Source organism: Lissotriton vulgaris, chromosome 4_1 (genome assembly GCF_964263255.1).
Source record: "Lissotriton vulgaris chromosome 4_1, aLisVul1.2, whole genome shotgun sequence".
Taxonomy (NCBI): Eukaryota; Metazoa; Chordata; class Amphibia; order Caudata; family Salamandridae; genus Lissotriton; species Lissotriton vulgaris.
Genome location: NC_141691.1, coordinates 1322028270 through 1322042446, shown reverse-complemented (window position 1 = coordinate 1322042446; position 14177 = coordinate 1322028270).

The following is a 14177-nucleotide window of genomic DNA, read 5'->3' as shown; positions in this document are numbered from 1 at the left end:
GTAGCAAGGTTCTTCACTTATATATAAAATGAATGGATGTTGGACAATCATGTACTACAAACATGCAGACATGGCATGTGTCTGTGTTGCCTATGTGCGAATGATGACATGACAAACCCTGTGGCTCCAACCTTATTTGGTTCCATTGTATATCAGTCACACTCTGTATTGAACATAAAGTGAAGCGCTGAGGTGGGAGCAAAGAGAGCATTTTGCAATAATTTCCTCCAGAACATTCCAGATATCTCTTTCAGTAGGTCAGACAAATAAGTGTTGCTAAAATTAAGAAAATGACAGAGGTTTAAACTGAAGCTAAGGAGTTCCCCCTGCCCCCTCCCTGGACAACTGTTACCTGACAAAGGCTGCCCCCTGTCAGCATTTTGCACAAATAAATTCACACAATGCGCAAGATCGGGCAATGTGAGTCCCAAAGGACGGGGGCCTTTCAGCAAATAAAGAAAACATTTGCAGGACAATATTCAAATGTGGAAATATTACAGAAGGCAAAATGCAGTAAGTCAGATTCAAATCAGCACCAATAATGCATAAAAATAAACCATTTGTGAGAGGTCATAACATAAGGAAATTAGCCATAACCAAATATAGTTCAGTGATAAACTAACATATAACTCTTCAGTGTGTAGGAAGGACAGTAATTACCAAGAGGACCAGCATCTAGTCTGCTTCCTAAAAACATATAAATCAGCAGACAGTCTAGTATGGAGATGGTTAAGTTAAAAAAACAAAATAGAGTTTAATTATAAAGTCAGATTCCAGTTTCACATGGAGACTGCTTGGGGTGAAAACAAGTTAAAGACATTTAGCAAATTAACAGCTCATCCTAGTGCCTGGCTTCATAGAAATAAGCAAAAAACCTCATACACAATCCAGAAAGGGCATATTTTATAGTTTTAGAGAAGTGAAAAATAACACAGGCATTATAGAATGGACTGGTATCATAGGGTTGTACTAATAAACACAGATACATGACATAAACAAATAAATAAATATTAAATACCCTTTAGCCTACAAAAAAGAAAAACAATATTGCACAATTGGCACAAACTAAACTAAACAGTACGCCATTTTAGAAATGAATGAAATATAGTTGTGGCTTGGGCAAATAGAAGCTTTGATTATTGCAACTTAATGATAAAATCTCAACAAGGACAAAACAAAAAAAGACAAACATGCATTCAAGAAACAAGTTCATGTTTTGTTCAACAACTGCAAACAGGTAAAGGCCCAGTACATTACATTTTGCAGTATAGTTATGCTAACTAAAACACACATAAATAAACATTATTTGCTAATTAATAATAACGCTTTCACAGCCCCATAGGGGCTGTGAAAGTGTTAGGTGGGGTAGCCTGCCTTGCCTTTATGCTCTTGATTTAGGTTTCTCCTGAAATGAGGCTTTTGGATCTCCTCCATACAAGTTCACAATTGTCAGAAAGATCATAACTGAACCCGTGGGTGTATGATTCAAGAAATTGCAGAACTGCCCCGAACTGGTCACAGAAATGAACTTTTAAATTACACTGTGAGTGTCAGCTTCTTGGATATTAAGATGAGGCAGAACATCCAGTCAGCGTGCTAAAATATCCTGACTAGAACCCTGGGGTCTCAAACCAGCAGTGACTGGATGAGTTATTTGACCTCCAGGGTTGGGATACTAACTGCAAACTACCCGTGCTAGTTTAGTGACCAGTAACCTGGGGAAGACTCTCTGAATTTACAAGGAAGGCTGCCTGTATCCTATTTTAAGGAGATAACTGCCAAAGCCTCGCATCCAAACGGGGCAGGAAATAGAACACAGCACATCCAATTCGATCCTTCAAAACAGGTTTATTCCATTTTTTTATATAGTCATAACACCAAGTGCTCCTGCAGCGTGAGGTGGCCTACGCGGTTTGGCCATAGCCTTCCACAAATATTAATGCTCCGCCAAATGGCTTCACTTTCACCACGCTATCATGGTCAGTGCTAGCGTTAGGAGTGGATCCAAGCCCCGGCATCAATCTATCACCAAAGAGTTTGTATACCACCGCTAGGAGCTTCTTTTCCTAAATGATTTGTTGGTATACCATCACGAACATGTTTCAAACTTATAAGTCTTGTTCACGATCGAGTGAGTCCCTTTTCAATTTCTCCTTTAATACAAACATTTTAACTCGGCACTCAATGAAGCATTGTGGGGTGTGTAGTTACAAAGAAAGAGCATACATTACATCACTTAAAAGCATTCTTTTTATAGTGCATATTCTTAATTTTCTATTTTCTTTCCAGTGCATGTGAGCAATGTGGATTTAATTCTGTTGTAATTCTCACTGTTTTTTTAGGAGATGTGGCATAGTTTCCTTTTAACAAATCAAATCATGAATGTCATATTATTTATGGTTTACAGTATGATATAGTGTGTTGGTTATTTGACCCTACATGCGCTCTTAGGGATTCCATGTACTGGGCTTAGTGCCCCGTTAACCCTTGTACCTGAAGGTATTGTGCTTCAATGGCTTTGGAATTAAATTATACCATCTTCTGTACCTTCCTATTTACTTCACCAAAACTAGGTTCAATTTCCCTGTCATCGGTGTACTGGGCTTAGTGCCCTTGTCATATGTCATTCCTCTCTTTGGAGGATTATGGGACCCAACGATTTATGGATGTGTTGTCATCCATACATCTCTATAATTAAGCAAATGCCTAGGCTTAGTGCCTCCAAGATCTCACATTTCTTGTAATCATATATTCCTCATGCGGGCAATCTACTAATTCGATGTTTTTGCCCCTTGGCTCACAGATTTTTAAATATTTCCTAGCTCCAGTGGTCTATGCATGTTTTATTGAATGGCAGAAGATCTATATTATTTTTCTAAAATGTGACTCCTTCTCTTAAAGAAAACCCCTTTTTTAAATCGCACATTCCACACCAACCACATGTCACTGACCTATTCGAGGTTTTGTGCTAATCAAGCCTTATGTAGTGTCCATTGATCTGAGATATATTCTAAAAGTGTTTTGCTGTTAAAGATGTATATACAATTCTTCATCCCCATTCAGTCCATGTGAATGTTTGGTTCTAAATCTTATGATTAGTCAGGATTCCAGTTGTCTCAGTTTCCATGTTCTATAACTTCCCCTTTCAATCTTTGGTATGGTGGCTATACCATAGTATATAATTTATTGCAAACTATATCCCAGATAGATCTCCAGATGTTTTGCCATGGCCTAGTAGTAGTCTTTATTTTGTAAAGCTGGAATATGCTCCAGTATTCTTTTTCTCAATGGGCATATCATGCTTCCTATGTATTTTAAGCCGCATTGGCACTCAATATTATAGACAAAATAATTAGTTTCACATGTAATTTTCCCATCAATGGTAAATTGTTTGCCCTTAAAGTCACAGATCTCCTGAGCGTTTTTGCCTATTCTGCAAGCTTTACATTTCTTGCATTTTGGGAATCACTTTTGATGTGTTGTCAGCCATGATTCTGTTTCTGCTACTTCAAATAACTCTGGGCGTAGGGGGCATAGGGGGGGGGGGCTATGCGGAGGTCCACAGAATCTCAAACAAACTCTGTGGAGTTCCACCTCCTACTTTTATAAGTAAGTAAACATTAATTAAAAATACATTAAAAATCCCTAAGCTCTGTACTGCGGCGTCTCTGGGCTGATGGCCTCATCTTCCTCACTGTATCGGTAATCCTGGTGAAAACTGCAAATGTGCGGGCTCTGGCACATGCACATTTTTCACCAGGTTTACTGATACGGCAGGGAAGATGAGGACAGCAGCCCCGGGGACGCCAAAGGTAAGTGGTTTTAAATGTATATTTATTTAATGTTTACTTATTTGCAACAGTGGGGGTGGATGTGGGGGCTGGCCACCTCCGCTCCGTTGTGGAGTGTGCAGAAATGTGCCTTCTCCGCATTCTCCGTGGAACGCGGAAAAGGCAAATCTCTGCACAGTCCGCGAGTGAAGCGAAGGTCTCCGCCCAGGGTTAATTTCACTAATTTGTCTCTCAGTGACGAAGCCTTTCGATATGATATATCTGGTCTATTCCCAAGTTTGTCACCAATATCTGGGTCTTTTTTAATTATGTTCCAGTATTTATTCATGATGTTAGTGATTTGAGGATTTTCTTTATTATAGGTTAGTACCATTCTTATTTTCTGATCTTCTTTCTCAGAGGTGTTGGTCATGTTTTTGCTCACCAAAGTTTGTGGTTGTGGGATGCCTTCTGCCCGCTTTCCTCCCTCTTTGATATCTGAGACTTTTGTATAAATGTCAATTCTGTTTCTTTCAGTTTCAATTCCAATTCTCTTTCACCAAAGCTGTTCTGTTTCATTCTAAAAAAAATTCCATATGGAATGCTATTTTTAAATGAATTTGGATGAAAACTGGAACCATGTAATATTCTGTTTGTTGACGCTGGTTTACGATAGACAATTGTCTTGATTTGGTTTTCAACAATGTATTCTTTGATGTCCAAGAATGGTATTGCAAGTAAATGGTAGACCCACTTCATTTTGGTTTAACTTCTCAAAGTATTCCATCAATTCCTCATTTATTCCAATCCAGATTGTAAACAGATTGTCTGTGAATCATAGCCACAGGTTTATTTTTTCTGTATACTTTTCGTTTCCTTCTCTCCAAGCTATGGGTGTCTCCCACCTTCCCATGGTGAGGTTAGCATAGCTTAGAGAGAAGGGAAATCCCTTGGCTCTCCCGCATATCTGGGAGTAGATCTGATGGTCAAACAAGAAGATATTGTTTCGGAGGCACATTTCTATCATTTAAATGAACAATTGTGAATGTTTTAAATACTGAATATTTTCTTTGAGAGAGGAAACATTTCACTGCTTTCAACACCACTTTATGACTGCTAGAAGTGTTAAGGGACACTACATCAAGTGTGACCAACAGGTGTCCTTCCTACTAGTCAGTGTCTGCAAGGATCCTCAGAAAATCTCAGATATCTTTGATGTAGGAATTCAATGATGTCTAGCAGGGTAAGGTACTGGTCAACATTAATGGATACATTCTCATAAAGAGCCACACAACTGGATATCATAGGTCTTCCGGGAGGATTATTTACTCTTTTATAAACTTTCGGAAGAAAGTATATTGCTGGAATACATATAAATAAATGATTGAAACGTAACACATATTAACAAAACAACTGCAAAACATTAAATAATTACCAAATAAATTCAATATAGAAAACCAAAAGACATTTACTAAAAATATTATAAACATTTCAAGAATATATATACAGAAAAATAATGTAAAATTTAACAAATAAATAATTAATAATAAAATATATATTTAAACAATATTACGAAAAAGTATTTAAGTCTGGGAATAATAGATGGACTATTCCCACAGCAATCTGTGCAACAGTAGTGAAAGCATTGGACATTTGGAGGGGTAATATTTACTTTTCCCACTCCACTCTGTACAACAGTAGGGAAAGCATTGGACAACAGAAGGAATACAGATATTTATATATATACTTTATTTCAGCTGAAAGCCATAAAAGTAATACATATTATGTTGAGTGTGTTCAACTAAATATGTCTAATGTCCAATACAGAGCTACTCACCAGTAAAAGTTTTTTTATGTAAGAGTGCAATATGAAGAACATACAAATCATAGCGGTACCAGTCAAAGTTATCCTAGTAAAGTCCAAATACAATTTGATTTTAGCAGCATCAAATATAAAGCACGAAGGCTGTTCCTGAAAAACACTCTCTTATATTTGGCAAAAAAAGATGCATGAATATATTAAAAACTTTATAAAACCATTGATCAAGAGTACTTAATACTAGTTAACACCTCACTACATATTCAAAATTTTCAAAGCACATCTATTCTGCCCAACAAAGCCTACAAGCCATTTTAAATGGTCAAAGCAGAGACTTGTTTAGATCTTATTCTCCAAGCCCAAGATAAAAACCGAGAGACAGCAAACTTCGTGTCACTTCTGATAATTCTTAGGACTTCCTATGAAGATTTTATAATGCAATAATCCACCTCTTACGAGGCAGTGCGTACCATGGGCAGACAAAGAAGAAGAAGTGTTTCTCCATCTCCTGGAGCAATGGGCAGTGTGGACAGTGAGATGATGAGGAGCACACTTTATCCCATTTTGAAGAAAAAGATCTCAATGGCAAGATACCAATGCTAAACTATATATACAAACATTTAGCATAAAACTCTCAAATTCTATTCAAGTATGGCTCAAAGCTATGGAAAAACGTACTCCCCTATTTTCTTTTGAGATCTGCATTAAGATGCACTCCCAATCAGCTTGTTTCAAATTTAGTGTAACACATTTACACATTTCTACTGGGGACTTCTAACACAAATGTTTTATTTGCCTGAGCCACAGGGTGCACACATGTCTATCAATAACTTTAGTATGCCCACTCCAGTCTGTGCAACAGTAGTGAAACTATTGGACTTTGTAGAGGTAACATTTTCTATTCCCATTTCAGTTTGTGCAACAGTAGGGAAAGCATTGGACTTCGGTGGGATTAATATTAATATTTCCACTCCAGCCTGTGCAACAGTAGTGAAAGCATTGGACTTCGAAGGGATGAAATTTACTATTCCAACTCCAGTCTGCACGACAGTAGAGAAAGTATTGCACTTCGGATGAGTGAAATTTACTATTCCTCCTCCAGTCTGTTCAATAGTAGGGAAAGCATTGGATTACAGAGGGATGAAATTTACTATTCCCACTCCTGTCTGTTCAACAGTAGGGGAAGCGTTAGATTTCAGAGGGGTAAAATGTACTATTCCCACTCCAGTTCATTCATTATTACTTAATTAATTTCCCACCCTATACCCCTACAAACCCAACAGCCTGTACCTAATATATGACTAACAAATATTAATCTATTTTTTTTATAATTAATTGTATTGAGCTTTAAATGTAAAGAAAAACAGCACCATTAAGGACTACATCAAAAAAGGCAAAGCCAAGGCAAACACACATCACATTGGCATAAAAGAATTGACACACATATGGCCAATATCAACATACCCACTTCCAATCTAGAGATCATAGCAATCCAAATTAGTCTTCTATCATCCCAACCCATTTGCCCCACATCCGGTGAAATTTCTTAGGACATTCCCTGGCCACATATAGAGGCCGTCCCTGTTCGGCACACCAGTCCACCCCTCTGTGCCAGCGCGTCAATGTGGGTATGGTAGTGTTCAACCACTGACCTGCACTGTCTATCTTAGCTACTATCAGTGCTGTATTGAGTAAGAGTTTCTCAGTCCTGGTGCCATCCAGCCCCTTGGTAATGCCCAGGAGAACACGTGTAGGATCAGGAGGAACCTCCCAGCCCTGGACCTCCGTGAGTTCTCCCATTAAGGACTCCCAATACTCCTGTATCACAGGGCACAGCCATACCATATGATCGAAGTCTGCAGGGGAGTGGGGACAGCGGGGACAGAGGGCATCAGGCTGAAGCCCCGCGAGGTGCAGAAGCAGCGGTGTAAGATAGGTAGCATGCAGGAAGTATATTTGGACCAATCGAAGCCTCACTGAGACTGCAATAGTTCTAGGGCCCATCAGGGCGTCTCTCCAGTCAGCATCCTCTAGAGCCCCGAGCCAGCCCTCCCCTTTGTCCTGGAGTTGAGAGACCTGAGCTTCGGGTGGACTATATTCAGGCAAGGAAGTGCCATTCGAAAGAGAGGAGAGGAGAACATGGCCCAGCTGCAAATATTGAAAAAATTGAGAGGAGTGGAAGGAGTCTCTGACCTGCAATCCTGAAAGGAGCATAGATGAGTACCGCTCCAGACATCGCGCAGCAGAGAGATCCCGATAAGGTCCCAGGGCCTGAACCCTGACAAGGAAGCAACCTCCCGGAGCCTGGTGCTGCACCACAAGGGGGTATACTGGGTAATCTTGCCCGACCAGCAGGTATGACGCAGTGAGGCCCGCCAGGCCAGGAGCACTCCATGTGTGACCTAAGGGAGACCCTGGGGAACAACACCCCCATACATAATCCCCTGAATAGTGGAGAAGCCTAGGGTGTGCAGTTCCAGACAGTATGCCGGGTCGTACCAGCTGCTGTTAAACCAATCATTGACCTTATGGAGCTGGGTCGCTGACTAATAGAGATAGAGGCTCGTCATTCCAAGACCACCATCAAAAGGTGGGATTCGGCATTGGGCCAAGGCCAGCCTGGATCTTCGCCGCCCCCCATAAGAACTTAGTGGCCAGACCGCCCATCTCACGGAACCAAGACTTAGCAAAGGAAAGATGTGTATTTTGAAGCATGTAAAGAAAGGGAGGTAAAATCATCATTTTAAAAAGGGGAATCCTGCCTAGAAGGTTTAGGGGCAGTGTACGCCATTTAAGGAGGTCAGCGCAGACCTGCTTGACCAGTGGAGTGACTTTTAGTGACCATGCGAGGTCGGGGAGAAGGGACACCCAGATCCCCAAGTACATGAATGAATGTCTTCAAAGGGGAATCATAGCCTGCCAATCAAAGCATTCATGTGATAAGTGAAGGAATACCAAAACGGACTTGGCCGGGTTTAGCTGAAGGCCGGAGGTACACTCAAAGAGTAGCATCTGTGCCCCGATTGATCCGGGTCTGCCAGAAACAGCAGTGCATCGTCATCGTCTGCGTAGAGCGTGATCTTATCCTCCTCAAAGCCGGGCCATCCAGTGAGGGAGTGATCAAATCGAATAGGGCAGGCAAGGGGCTCCATTGCAAAAGCAAATAGGATCGTCGAGAAGGAGCACCCCTGCCGTGTTCCTCTTCTAATGGGGAAGGAACGAGAAAAAGCATCATTGACAAGGACCTGCGTCCGGGGCCAACAATATAGCGTCTTCACCAGGTTGCGGAAAGGGCTTCCAAAACCCATCTGCTTCAACACTGCCTCCAAACAGCCCCAATCAACCAAATCGAAAGCCAGCTCAAAATCTACAACAAGGAGAGACAAGTAGGGGGACAGCAAGTGCTGGTTCGCAAGAGTGAGATGAAGGCATCTAAGACAGAGTCTAGTCCCTCGAAGGGGCAAGAAGCTGCATTAGTCTGGATGAACTAGAGTAGCCAGGCGCGGTCTTATGCGGTTGGCCGGGACAGAGGCGAAGATCTTAAGCTCAGTATTAATAAGCGAAATGGGACAATAGTCCGAGCAGCAGCTTGAGGGGGGCTGAGACTTAGGGATCACTACAATGGTAGCTAGGTCCGTCTCCGGTCAGAAAGAGACTCAATCCACCACTTCATGGTACATCGCCATTAGAGGTGAGACTAAGGTGTCTCTGTAAAATGCATAAAAAATTTTGGGGAGCCCATCCGGGCCCGGCGTCTTACCGGCATTCATGTGTGATGTGGCATCTGACACCTCCTCTGGAGTGATCGGAGGGTCTAGTGCCTACGCCTCCAGTTCACTAAGGAGCGGAAAGGGGAACCGTTCACACAGGTGGAGCTCGGGGAGCAAAAAATATAATTCTTACACGATGTACATAATTAATAGTAAATTAAATAATTAATAATAAACTGATAATTAGTTGTTAGTTAATTATTACTTAATTACCTTCTCACCGTATACCCCTACAAACACAGAATCCTGCACCTAACATATTAATTAAAAAAATACAATGATTACAAAATTAACCTAATGAATATTCACTTAAATAATTAATAATAAATCAATGATTAATTTAATTAATTATACTTAATTACCGTACCACCCTCTACCCCTACAAACCTGGCAAAACTGCTACAACACTATAAATTACTATTAGCAATTAAATACAAAATTATAAATCACTTAAAATTAAAAAATAAATTTAAAAACGTTATTAATAATTTTAACAAACAATAATACCATATACAATTAATATATGAACTAAAACACATAAAGATAATCAAAACAATATTTTTACAACTATAATATTGAAAACAATATTAAAAAACAATGATATTCCTGACAGCGATATTTCTTACCTGAAAAATCGATATTCTTGACAATGATATTTCTCAATCACAATATTTTTTTCTGATATTTCTGTGACTCGATATTTAAATCTCGATATTTTGTCCAAATACTGCCACTGAGGGTGCCCCAGAATTCACCCTAAAGATAATTCCACTTCAACATTGATCACCTAGAAGTAGCAAAGGACTTTGGCAACGGCGACCATCGACTCAATCAGACTTTTAAGAATCTTCAAGTGCTAATAGAAGTCGAACATTTTCTAGATCAGTGACACTTCTGTGATCCAGAGTCGGAATCTGACTGCTTAGGAGAGGTATTTGAGATTGGCTCGAGGAAGACCAAAGTGGCAAGATCCCACGCTCCACATTCTCTGTTGCCACTCGCACACATCCAAGTCTTGTGCTCCTGTTGCTGTGACCTACTTATGCTTACGAGTGATGCAGCAAGAAGTCGAAATTCCATTGCTTTGACCAATGCCCTCCTGTAGTATCCTCCCTGATGAGCTGTGCCAAGTGCAAACCATCAGAATGGGTGGCCTCCATTGATAGCGGCCCACATAGACTGCTCCTGTGAAAGGACTATGTGAACTTCATTGGAGCGTAGAATTGTACTGTGACATTGTTGCCTGAGGAAAGCAAATATGGTATTTGACTGGTGCCTAAATGGGAGATTTAATATACAAAAAAATGATGCCTAGGACATAGTTAACACTTAGCGCGAATATCTCCAAATGTTGGTAATAGGAGATAGCGATGTTAGCGACTGTTTCCAGTCGCTAACATCTTGGCACGTCCACTTTGCATGTCATTAGTGATAAATATCACTGACATGCAAAGTGGGGCCCAACATGGTCGCTATTCTTACTAGCTGTCGCTAACTGGTGTTAGCGACAGCTAGGTAATAGGGAGCTAATTTTATCTCCGCTTTCTTGGCTTTTAAAGCCAAAAAAGCGGAGATAAACCCCCTTGATAATATGCCCCAGAGAGACATAAACGCCCACACTCACTTCCCTCTCTCTATTGAAAACCTTCAAAAATTGAGTTAGTTTACATAATATTTTGTTTTCCCTCTACCAATCCGCATTTCTTTCTACTGCACCTTAAGCTCCTCTCATGCACCCTGCTAGACCTGTAATTTATTTTACCGTTATATGTTAGCCTCAACTGTTGGAAAATCTGAAGCTCCCCCGCCATTCACTTCCCCCCCCTCCCCCCCAATCTTACTGACCAAGCTTCGCCCCCGCTGAGAGCGCCGTTAAACCAAGCTCGAATAAGAATGTGGGGGCATATTATCAAGGGGGTTTATCTCCGCTTTTTTGGCTTTAAAAGCCAAGAAAGCGGAGATAAAATTATCTCCCTATTACCAAGCTGTCGCTAACACCAGTTAGTGACAGCTAATAGGAGATAGCGACCATCTTGAGCCCCGCTTTGCATGTCAGTGATATTTATCACTAATGACATGCAAAGTGGGCGTGCCAAGATGTTAGCGACTGGAAACAGTCCCTAACATCGCTATCTCCTATTACCAACTTTTGGAGATATTCGCGCTAAGCGCGAATATCTCCAAAAGCTAACACCTGCCCTGAGCAGTTCTTAGCCATGTTATTCAACGGGAGGTGGATAACATGGCTAAGAGCATTTGCTCGATAATGCATGAATATCGCTGACTTTTCAGCGATATTCATGCATTGCGGCCGTTTTTTATCGCATTTGCGATAAACCTTGCTAATAGCAAGGTTTATCTGCGATAAAAATCGCCGATGTGCGGCGATAATGTTTGTCTCTAAAAAAAGTTAGAGACAAAAATTATCGCTAGTTGTTGGTAATATGCCCCGTGGTCTCAGAGCGAATCCTCGTAACTGGGGTGTGAAGTGACCTCAACTCCGACAGAACCGCTAGGCCGTAATAATGGCATGATGCACGCAGCACATATCTCTAGCATATGCTTAAAAGCGATAGCATAAAAATAACTACATAAAGCAAAGATGCGGAACATAACAGAATACAGTTTAATTATGGGAAATGAAGGGGCTTTTTCATATTTTGTCGTGTAATTAATCAGACTCAAACATATGGCACTGAAAAGCAGAAAAAGAAATTGCAGTCCTGAAGGAGCTTAATGCATGAAGAAGAAAAGCATGCAGCCTTTTGAACCTCGACTTGAATTAAATTGAACTAAGACCCAAATAATCCGCCAGTAGCTTCCATGCTTGTTGAGACATCATCTTATGTCATAGTAAGATGAACCTGCTCTGTCCAACATGTAATTTCATAAAATGACAGGTAATTAGACTCTTTCCTAATGGATGTAACGCAATGGAGTAACTGAACAATCTTAAGGTTTGTCAATTTAGGAATCCTGATAAAAGTTTGTGAATTTTCTCCAAAGACTTAGGGGGCATATCAGCAAGGGCCGACGATACTTATGGCACAGCTTGCTTACCGCGGGGATAATTATCGCCAGCTAACGCTGAATTTTATCGCTGAGGTAGCGTGCTATCAGCAACGCTTATCTCAACAGCGATGAAATTCCCGGAGCAAGCTGCCAAATGTGCGATTATCGCTGGAAATCCAGAGATAATTGCACAACGTTTGGTGACAGCATGTTGATAGGGCAGTGCAGACTCAGCCATGATATCCACCTTCCATTGGATATCATGGCTAAGTCAGATGAAAAACAGGGGTAAGGAAAGTAGCGATAACCGCGGTTATCGCTCTGCAGGTTAGCGTGAGGCTAGATAATAGGAAAATGTCGGTTAGCGACATTTCTCACGTTCTTTTGGGAAAGAACGCCCACTTTGCATCTCATTAGAGTTGCAAAGCTGGGCATTAAGGGAAGGGGCGCTAAGGCAAGGATTCATGCGATAGCGTAACCTTGCTGATAAAGCGATAATATTATCGCTGCTTTTGGCCTAAAACGGACGCAAAAGTGGCGATAATTTTTTGCGCCGCCTTGATGAAATGTCCTGTGTACTCTTAAACGCATTTCAGGTTGGGAGAATGCAAGAATAACTAAAATCCAGGACAAGTTCCAAAGAGCAAGATCACAAGGGTGATTGTTTACCATACATTCCCTCTTGACACATTTTGGTGCTCAATAGCAGCGGTTTATATTTATAAAACTCAATGGCGCTAATTTTATCAATCTCAGAAAGATGGACGGCTGCATGAACCCAGAGACAAGTGAACATATAACCACTAGATCAAACAAAGATTATTGGAATTTGTTCAATAGCCCACTGAGCTACCAGACTCCATTTAAAATGCTTATTGTTTGTATTACTTTATCATGCATGGCATATAGCAGAAACAACTAGTTTCAAGCCGCAAGAGAAGGGAGCTTGAAGGAAGGGAGGAGGAAATGAAAAATATGGGAGTGTAAAACAGTAACATGGCGGGGGTGGAAAGAAAATTAAAGCGGGCACAGTGTGATAATGTTGGGCATTGCAAATCTGATCAGGATTTCATAAGGTATCATTGAAAGTGGAGCTGCTTCATTCTTTGTAAGGCATAATTGAAAACTAACCTGCTTATGTGTTGTGTTTGTTTCTGGGTTGTGATTTGTTCTTCATAATGTTTCCATTCATGCATCCTGTCACTTTTCATCCACAGTCAATCATTCAAACTTGCACTCATGCATCCATTTACCAACGTATTGACTTGTCTTGCATTCACCCACTTGCCCTTCCATACAAACTCACACAATCCCACCATTCAACTATGAGGCACTTTCATTTATAAGCTAGATATATTGTTTTTATAATGGGTTGTTGTTCTTTTATGTTGCTCTAAGGTACTGGCAGTGGCTTTTTACTTTGCCCAATGCAAATTTTACACATATCCTGATACATTTTACCTAATTTCTAATTTACAACCAGATGCATGGGTTTGGTCACAATGCTTAACAATACACCTACAAACATCGCAAAGCTTCCTCGGGCAGTCTGTGCCATTGGTTGTATTTGTTCATCATGTATTTAGTGAAGAGAATTTTAAAGGTGGGCCAAAACATGACAGAATCAAACGTTGATTGACCATTTTACTTTAACCCCTTCGATGCTGATGACGAGCTCAGCTCGTCATCACCCACGGGTGTCGTGTGCTGATGACGAGCTGAGCTCGTCATGGTGCCACTAAAATGGCAATTTCCAGCACAGGGGGGGGAAACGCCTAGCAGCCAAGTGGTTAAAACTAGGTTTAT